At 32.5% G+C, this 6,970-nt stretch overlaps 1 long non-coding RNA gene across 1 annotated transcript; it reads right to left on the minus strand.

Moving 5' to 3' along the window:
- Positions 1-353: 353 nt before the first annotated feature.
- On the minus strand, positions 354-6,318 carry LOC138348611 (uncharacterized). The gene is made up of 2 exons (XR_011221403.1): positions 6,175-6,318; positions 354-5,837 (listed from the first exon to the last, which is right to left on the minus strand). It is a non-coding gene; the product is annotated as an uncharacterized lncRNA (long non-coding RNA).
- Between the last annotated feature and the right edge of the window lie 652 nt (positions 6,319-6,970).

Consider the following 6,970-nt stretch of genomic DNA (forward strand, 5'->3'; position numbering starts at 1 on the left):
TATTGACAGCAAAAATATCAGGATATGTTAGATCTATAACACTCGTAAATCGCCACGTCAAGCCTTATATTATATCTTGGAAAGAGTATATTTGCACCATCTGAATGGATAGCTCGATGATCAAGAGGTCAAAATTCCAAAACAGGGTGGATACATCTTCTAGTTCTTACTATTTGCTGATTTTAAGCTACTGAGGAGATATATACTCCGAGACTGATATAGTCAAGCAGTGTCATTTGATGGATATGGAAAATATACTCCGCGATGATATCATGAATTTTTGGAACATTCTCTAACTAACACAGTTGGTTCAAATGAAAACTACATGTACAATATCCGATCCACTCTACTAGTAAACAACACAAGTGTCTGTCATTACTAAAATTCACTTCCAGAGTTCTTTCGTTGTTGATTTTGATATGAAATACATTCTTCTTTGGCAACATTATTTCTAAGACAAGTCGGTAGAAGTAAAGGAAAATAACTTCTACAAAGAAGATTAGACTCACAGCAAATGCCCGAGATACAGACCTAACATGATCCCATTTCACTACGAACTCACTAGTAGAAAGTTTGAGGCAAAAGGTGAATAGATAATGATTTCATTCACACTACAATTTGCCGCAGGAGAGATGTTGCAAGATCACTAGTTACTTAGAACGCTACCTATGGCATAAAACATTAATATATAATTGAACATGAAGAACAAAACTTCTTTAAGATGATAGACGAGAAAACCTCCGATGAAGACACCAAGTTCCTTATAGAGATATATGTAACACCTTAGAAAATCTCACGGCGATAAAATATATAAGAAATGTAAGGTATATAAGGAAGCAAAGTTATCCCTGTTGACGTGTTTTAAAAACCTGCATTAAGAGTAACAATGGCTGTAAGTAAACTGCATAGGAAAAAAAATCATCTTCTGGAAGTCGAAATTCTTATTTGCACGATATAAGATCAAAACTAAAATGACGACATTACCATAGGATGCTCATCTTGAGCCATTTATGCTGCCCTTCTAAGTTTGGCTAGTTCAGCCAACACATTCTCGAAGGGAACTATCAGCTTGCTCTTTTTAGTCTGCAATTTTTCACAACAGCGTTAAACCAGGTTAATACAATGCTAATTACACAAAGTGAATAAAACGGTATAGACAGAGCACAACATTCATACGATTTTGCACTTCTCAGCATATATCATTTGTTTTCTTATTCTAAGCGGAATTTTCATTTTGGGTAATGAAAAACTTGTTTTCATACAGTACTTGATGTTAGTGCTGTCAGACACCTAAGAAATGGCTGTGAAATCAATGACGAAATCATTCTACAAATGCTCGACACTGGAAACAAATTTGAAACCAAAAGCAATAATTCTCATTCCTCCTTAAGTTAAACTAACAACATTAATCGTCCAATTCATATCTTAGATCTTTCTGTAGAAATGAGCATAAACCATTCATCGTCGAAGGAAACAAATTTGATTTCTACCCATCTTTTATTAGTATGAACATACATAGAAGGTCATTTAAGAAAGTAATTATAGCTTTTATTGCTCTGTCTCGTCAAACTTAAAATTCATTTAATAGCAGCCCAAACACCCTAATGGACTCTTGAAATGTCAATATCCATAGTAGTAGAGTCTAGACCTTCAATGAGGGAGCAAGAGCAAGAACTTCATCAACCAATTCCAAGTGAAAGTTGGCATTCATGGAGAGTTGCATCCATACAACAATGAAATATGAAAACATTGCCTCACATCACATGTAAAAGATTAACGTATTAACAGGTCGAAATCTTCAACACCTCCCCATCAGAAACATCATGATGTTTTAGAGGCCTAAACTGAGTGAAATGAAAACCATTACTAGAATATTTTCAAGAGACAATTATAACAAGAAATTCTCTTTTTTCTTGTAATAATAAAAGGTCTCAAATGAAATATTTATTTCACTCCAAAAAAGTACAAGTGAAATACTACAAGAGACAAAGAAGAACAAATGCATTAGGAGATGAGAAGGTAATTGAGAGGTGTGTTACAAATGAATTAGGAGCTACCTATTTATAAGAGTGAATTCTTCCTGTTGATGTCATCCATCACATCAGAATATGTCAAAATGTCAAGATTTAACTTGTGAAACCATTTTATGATTCACCTAAATTTCACCTACAAAAGGTGCTATCTTGACTTTTCTACCAATGAAACATTATCCTTTGAACTATCATATCTTCTCATTAATCCATTTTTTAATCTTGTCAAATTTAAAAAATCTCCACCTTGGCAAGATTCTCCATTTTCAACTTTCTCTCAACAATAATTTTGATTGTGTATTCAACCTTAATCTTCAATGTTTAACAATGTTGATCAAGTTCAAACAATGTTGAAACTTGACTGCAGTCACCACTTTTGTCAACAAATCGGCATGATTATCCGTAGTATGAATTTGCTGCAATATGACTCCACTATCTTATATGATGTCTCGTACGAAATGATATCGGACGTCAATGTGCTTCGTCCTTGCATGATAAACTTAGTTCTTTAATAATTGAACAACACTCTATCACAAAACATTGTGATTCCTTCTTGTCCAATACCAAGCTTTCTAAGCGATTCTTGAAGCCAAATTTCTTCCTTCACGGCCTCTGTAATTGTCATGTACTCTGCCTCAGTGGTAGACAAAGCAATTGTTGACAGCAAAATAGACTTTCAACTAACTGGTGCATTTGCAATAGTGAAAACATAACCAGTAGTTGATCTTCATTTATCCACATCACCTGCATAATCTGAGTCACAATATCCAACAAGATATTGACTATTTTTTTGCTCAAAAACCAAACCAACATCTATAGTATTACTAGTTTCTGAGGACGTGCTTCGCACGTGTGTTTCATGTGAATTTTTATAGATACGTTAGAATGTCTAAAATCTCATGGAAATATATATGTAAATTGTAATGAATAATAAAATGTAACAATTACAAAATTCAAAGACATACGACAATAAATCATTCATAGAAAACTAAATTAAGAAGTCTAACAGAGTGAAAAAAAAGACTAAAAGAAACAGAATATTTAAGAAAAAAATACAATATAGACATTATTCTTATAAGATTGATGTATATATAGATGAAAAAATAAGTAAAAATTAGTACATAACTCTCTGAGTTTTTATCGACTCCTTTCATATCCTATCAAAATTCAAGAGTTTTCAGCATCTATTTTTACTATAGAATAAAAATAATAATCTTGATAGGGGTTTCATGAGATAAAGAAGTTGAATTTATACAAATAGAATAGAAGGAATACCAAAAGATATCTTAAAGTTTAATTTAAATATTTGGAGGTTATGAATATGAAAAGATGATAGTTATGAATATTAAGAGTGTTGTGCGAAATTTGAGATAATACGAGAAAATATATAAACGCGAAAAACAAGACAACAGATTTACGTGGTTCACCAATAAATTGGCTACGTCCACGGGAAGAGAGGGAGCAATTTTATTATGGAGAGGCAAAAACAGAATTACAGAATAGGGTTTGCCATAGCGTCTATATATAGTGCTAAGCTACGCCCTAAAAGGCTTGGGCCCAACATACAGAATCAACAGAAAATTAAGGGCCCAATACAACAACATTGTATACCGTCGGGCCGGGGGCGTCTCCGCCCCCCCGGACCCCCAGGCCAGGGGGCGCGTCGCCCCCCTGGACCCCCCGACTAGCTGACCGGGCAGCGAGACCCCCGTCCTTTCTGTTTGTAGCGGGTCCGATTCAAGGCATTCAACAAAGAGTATAAAAGTTAAATAAGTAACTAGAAAATAATAATAAACAAATGAAGAATATGGAAAAAAAATTAAAGTTAGCAAACCATGTAAAAAGAACAACTAAAGTTCTTATCATGTAATTAAGCATTAATGAATTTAAATTTGTGAAACTAGAGTCATTCTTTAATAATAATCAAGAGGACATTATCAATGTGCGTCTCCATTTTATAGATTTGCACCCTTTAAATTACTAAATTTCGTTATTTATCATAAAGGATAATACTTTATCCACATCAATTATATTGAAGGAATATTGATTGTATTGAAGTGTTAACCTAATAAGGGAATACATGGGAGATATATATAGGAGATATAGGAAGGAGTACTAATCCTAATAGGACTAGGATTAAGGAGTACTAATCCTAATAGGACTAGGATTAGTACACAGTAAATACTAATATTATTTAATACTATTTATTTAATACTATCTGTTATTATATATTATTAATGAGAGGGGTTAAGAAAAAAGTTATAAGAAGAGGAAAAGAAAAGAAATTTAGGAAAAGATTTTTTTAAAAAAAAATTATAATTATTATATACATATAGATTATAGATGATAAATATTAATCGATTAGATACTTAATTAGGAATTAATCTTAGGAAGTCTAGAAGTCATTAACATTTAATTAAATTTTTACAATCAAATATTTAAATATTTTATAACAATTAAATTTATAGAAAGGGTAAAACCGTAATTCAACTTTCAACTTTTTTGTTCATGCTTTTAGTAATATATGATGAATATACCGTAAAATTCATCTAACAGTCTGCCAATGATCCTTTCCAAGATTATGCATGTACCTGCTAACAACTTCAACATCGTGTGGAATATCTGTCCTTGTGCAAACCATTACATACATCAAGCTACCAATAACATTCGCTTATGGTATTCTTGACATATATTCTCGTCCAGCTTCATTCTTAGGTGACATAGAATCACTAAGCTTAAATTGAAGAGCAAGCGGAGTGCTAACCGTCTTCGTTTTATCATTCTTACCGAATCGGTTTAGTACCCTCTTCAAGTATTCTTTCTGGGATAAATTCTTCTAAGTTACGGAAAAAAACAAATATCTCCTTGGTAAATTGTATAACACGTGCCAAGAGAACAAACAATTTGTCATGACGAATAACGGCCTTGAGCCCATCAGTAAGAATAATCAATAGGAACTCTATCATGACATGAATGTTATACGTTGAAAGCGCTAGGAGTAACAACATTAATAACCATGTGCTCTTGTAGATGAATCAGAGATTCTCTAAGAATGTCCGGAGAGGCTTCTAGGAGCTGCTTCATGAAAATTCCAACTTCTTCCGATTTAGAACCTTTCAAATTTGTACAACATAGGTGCATAACATCCAGTGAAACCGGAATTATCTTCAATAGTAGATCGACTAGCATGGAATTGACTTGAGAGACTACATGTTCATTGTCATCTTCTTCATCTGTTTTATCAATTTGAGAAGACAAAAGGACAAAACAGAAAGTGTCCTACTCTCTCCGCCATAAGTTGAAACTGTGGTAAGACATATTCGATTGTCTCATACTCAACACAGTTATTTACTTTCAGCGCATGGAAACCTCTTAAATTGCCAAATAGATTCTGAAGAAGCTCATATTGAGTCATTGACGGGGAAATCAACTCAACACGAACCTTGGGCAGGTTATGGAGATTCACGAGGAGCACGTCCAAAAGTTCAACCAACTGATCCTCATTCATGGCAGCAGAATGATGATGATCTGAGATTTTAGAACTTGTGATATCTTCAAGGAGGCGAGGAACGACATGATCTGTTAATTTAACCATCATGTCATCTCCACTACTCTGATGAAAAAGTGATTGAACCAGAACATGAATCTCGTATGATATACAAGGAATTTCAGTATCCGAAATGTAATAACATAGCTGTAAACATGCCAACAAAATTTCAGCTTTTCAACTTGATCTTGTTCATTCTTTAACCTCTCTACGAAATCCTGAAGATCGACAATGTCCTTGCGAAGTAGAGCAGATGATACCTGCTAAAAGACCAAATGATGATCTATTTATTCAGCAATATGATATAATTCTTATCAACAACAACAAAAAGTCTACAATGATCTTAGGCTATTCATAAACACACAAATTTCATACTCATTCAGAAAGTGCCACAACAGATCTATTATGAGCACTTCATTAATAAAATACTATCATGTTACTTTGGATGTATTAATCAAACAAGGACAGAAATAAAAATAACGCTAGCAGAATAGCAAGATAAACAAAACAAATAATCATCCAAGTCAATACAACAACAACATAACAAAGTAGGATCCGTAGCGAAACTACGACAAATTAAAACAGAAAACAACATACCAATGAGTTGCTTGCTAATTTCTCTGTTTCCATGTATGCAATTCTCAAAATTACTCTGCTAATTAATTAACACCAGAAATATTTTGTGAAGAAAGAAAGTATTAACACCCAAATATTCTTCAATAATCATATCTTAAAGTTTGACAAAATGTTTCATGTAATTAATTGGCTAAACACAAACTTGAAAGGCCACCTAATAGAAAAAAGATTTAAAAATTACTCTAAATTGTAAATATTTTATGTATTTAACAAGTCATTGACATATAAATTAAAATTATACAATTAAATAGTTAAATATTTAATAACATTTTAATTTAATTTATAGACATCAAAAAAACATCCAAAATGTACACATATTAACAAGACCATACAAAATAAAATAATAACCGTGAAAACCTTTATAACATTTTAATTTAATTTATAGGCGTTATATGTGCATACCCATTTAGTCCTACAAAGTGAGATCTGGAGAGGATAGAATGTATGACAACCTTATCCCAACCTCAATGATAAAAGAGAGATTGTTGCCGATACATTTTCGGCTCAAACAAAACAATTCAAAACATGCCGACCCACGAAAAGAAATTAATGAAAATACAAGAAAAAAGTAGACAAATTTCAAAAATAACATATAGTAACAAAACAAAAACTACAATAGATAGTAAAAGAACTGAAACTACAACAAAAATAATACACAAATAGTAACAAAACATAAACTATACAACAAAAACAATATATTAAATCGAGGTACAAGAAACAACATACCAATGAGTTGCTTGCTAATTTCTCTCTTTCT

This window comes from Solanum lycopersicum, chromosome 5 (genome assembly GCF_036512215.1).
Source record: "Solanum lycopersicum chromosome 5, SLM_r2.1".
NCBI lineage: Eukaryota > Viridiplantae > Streptophyta > Magnoliopsida > Solanales > Solanaceae > Solanum > Solanum lycopersicum.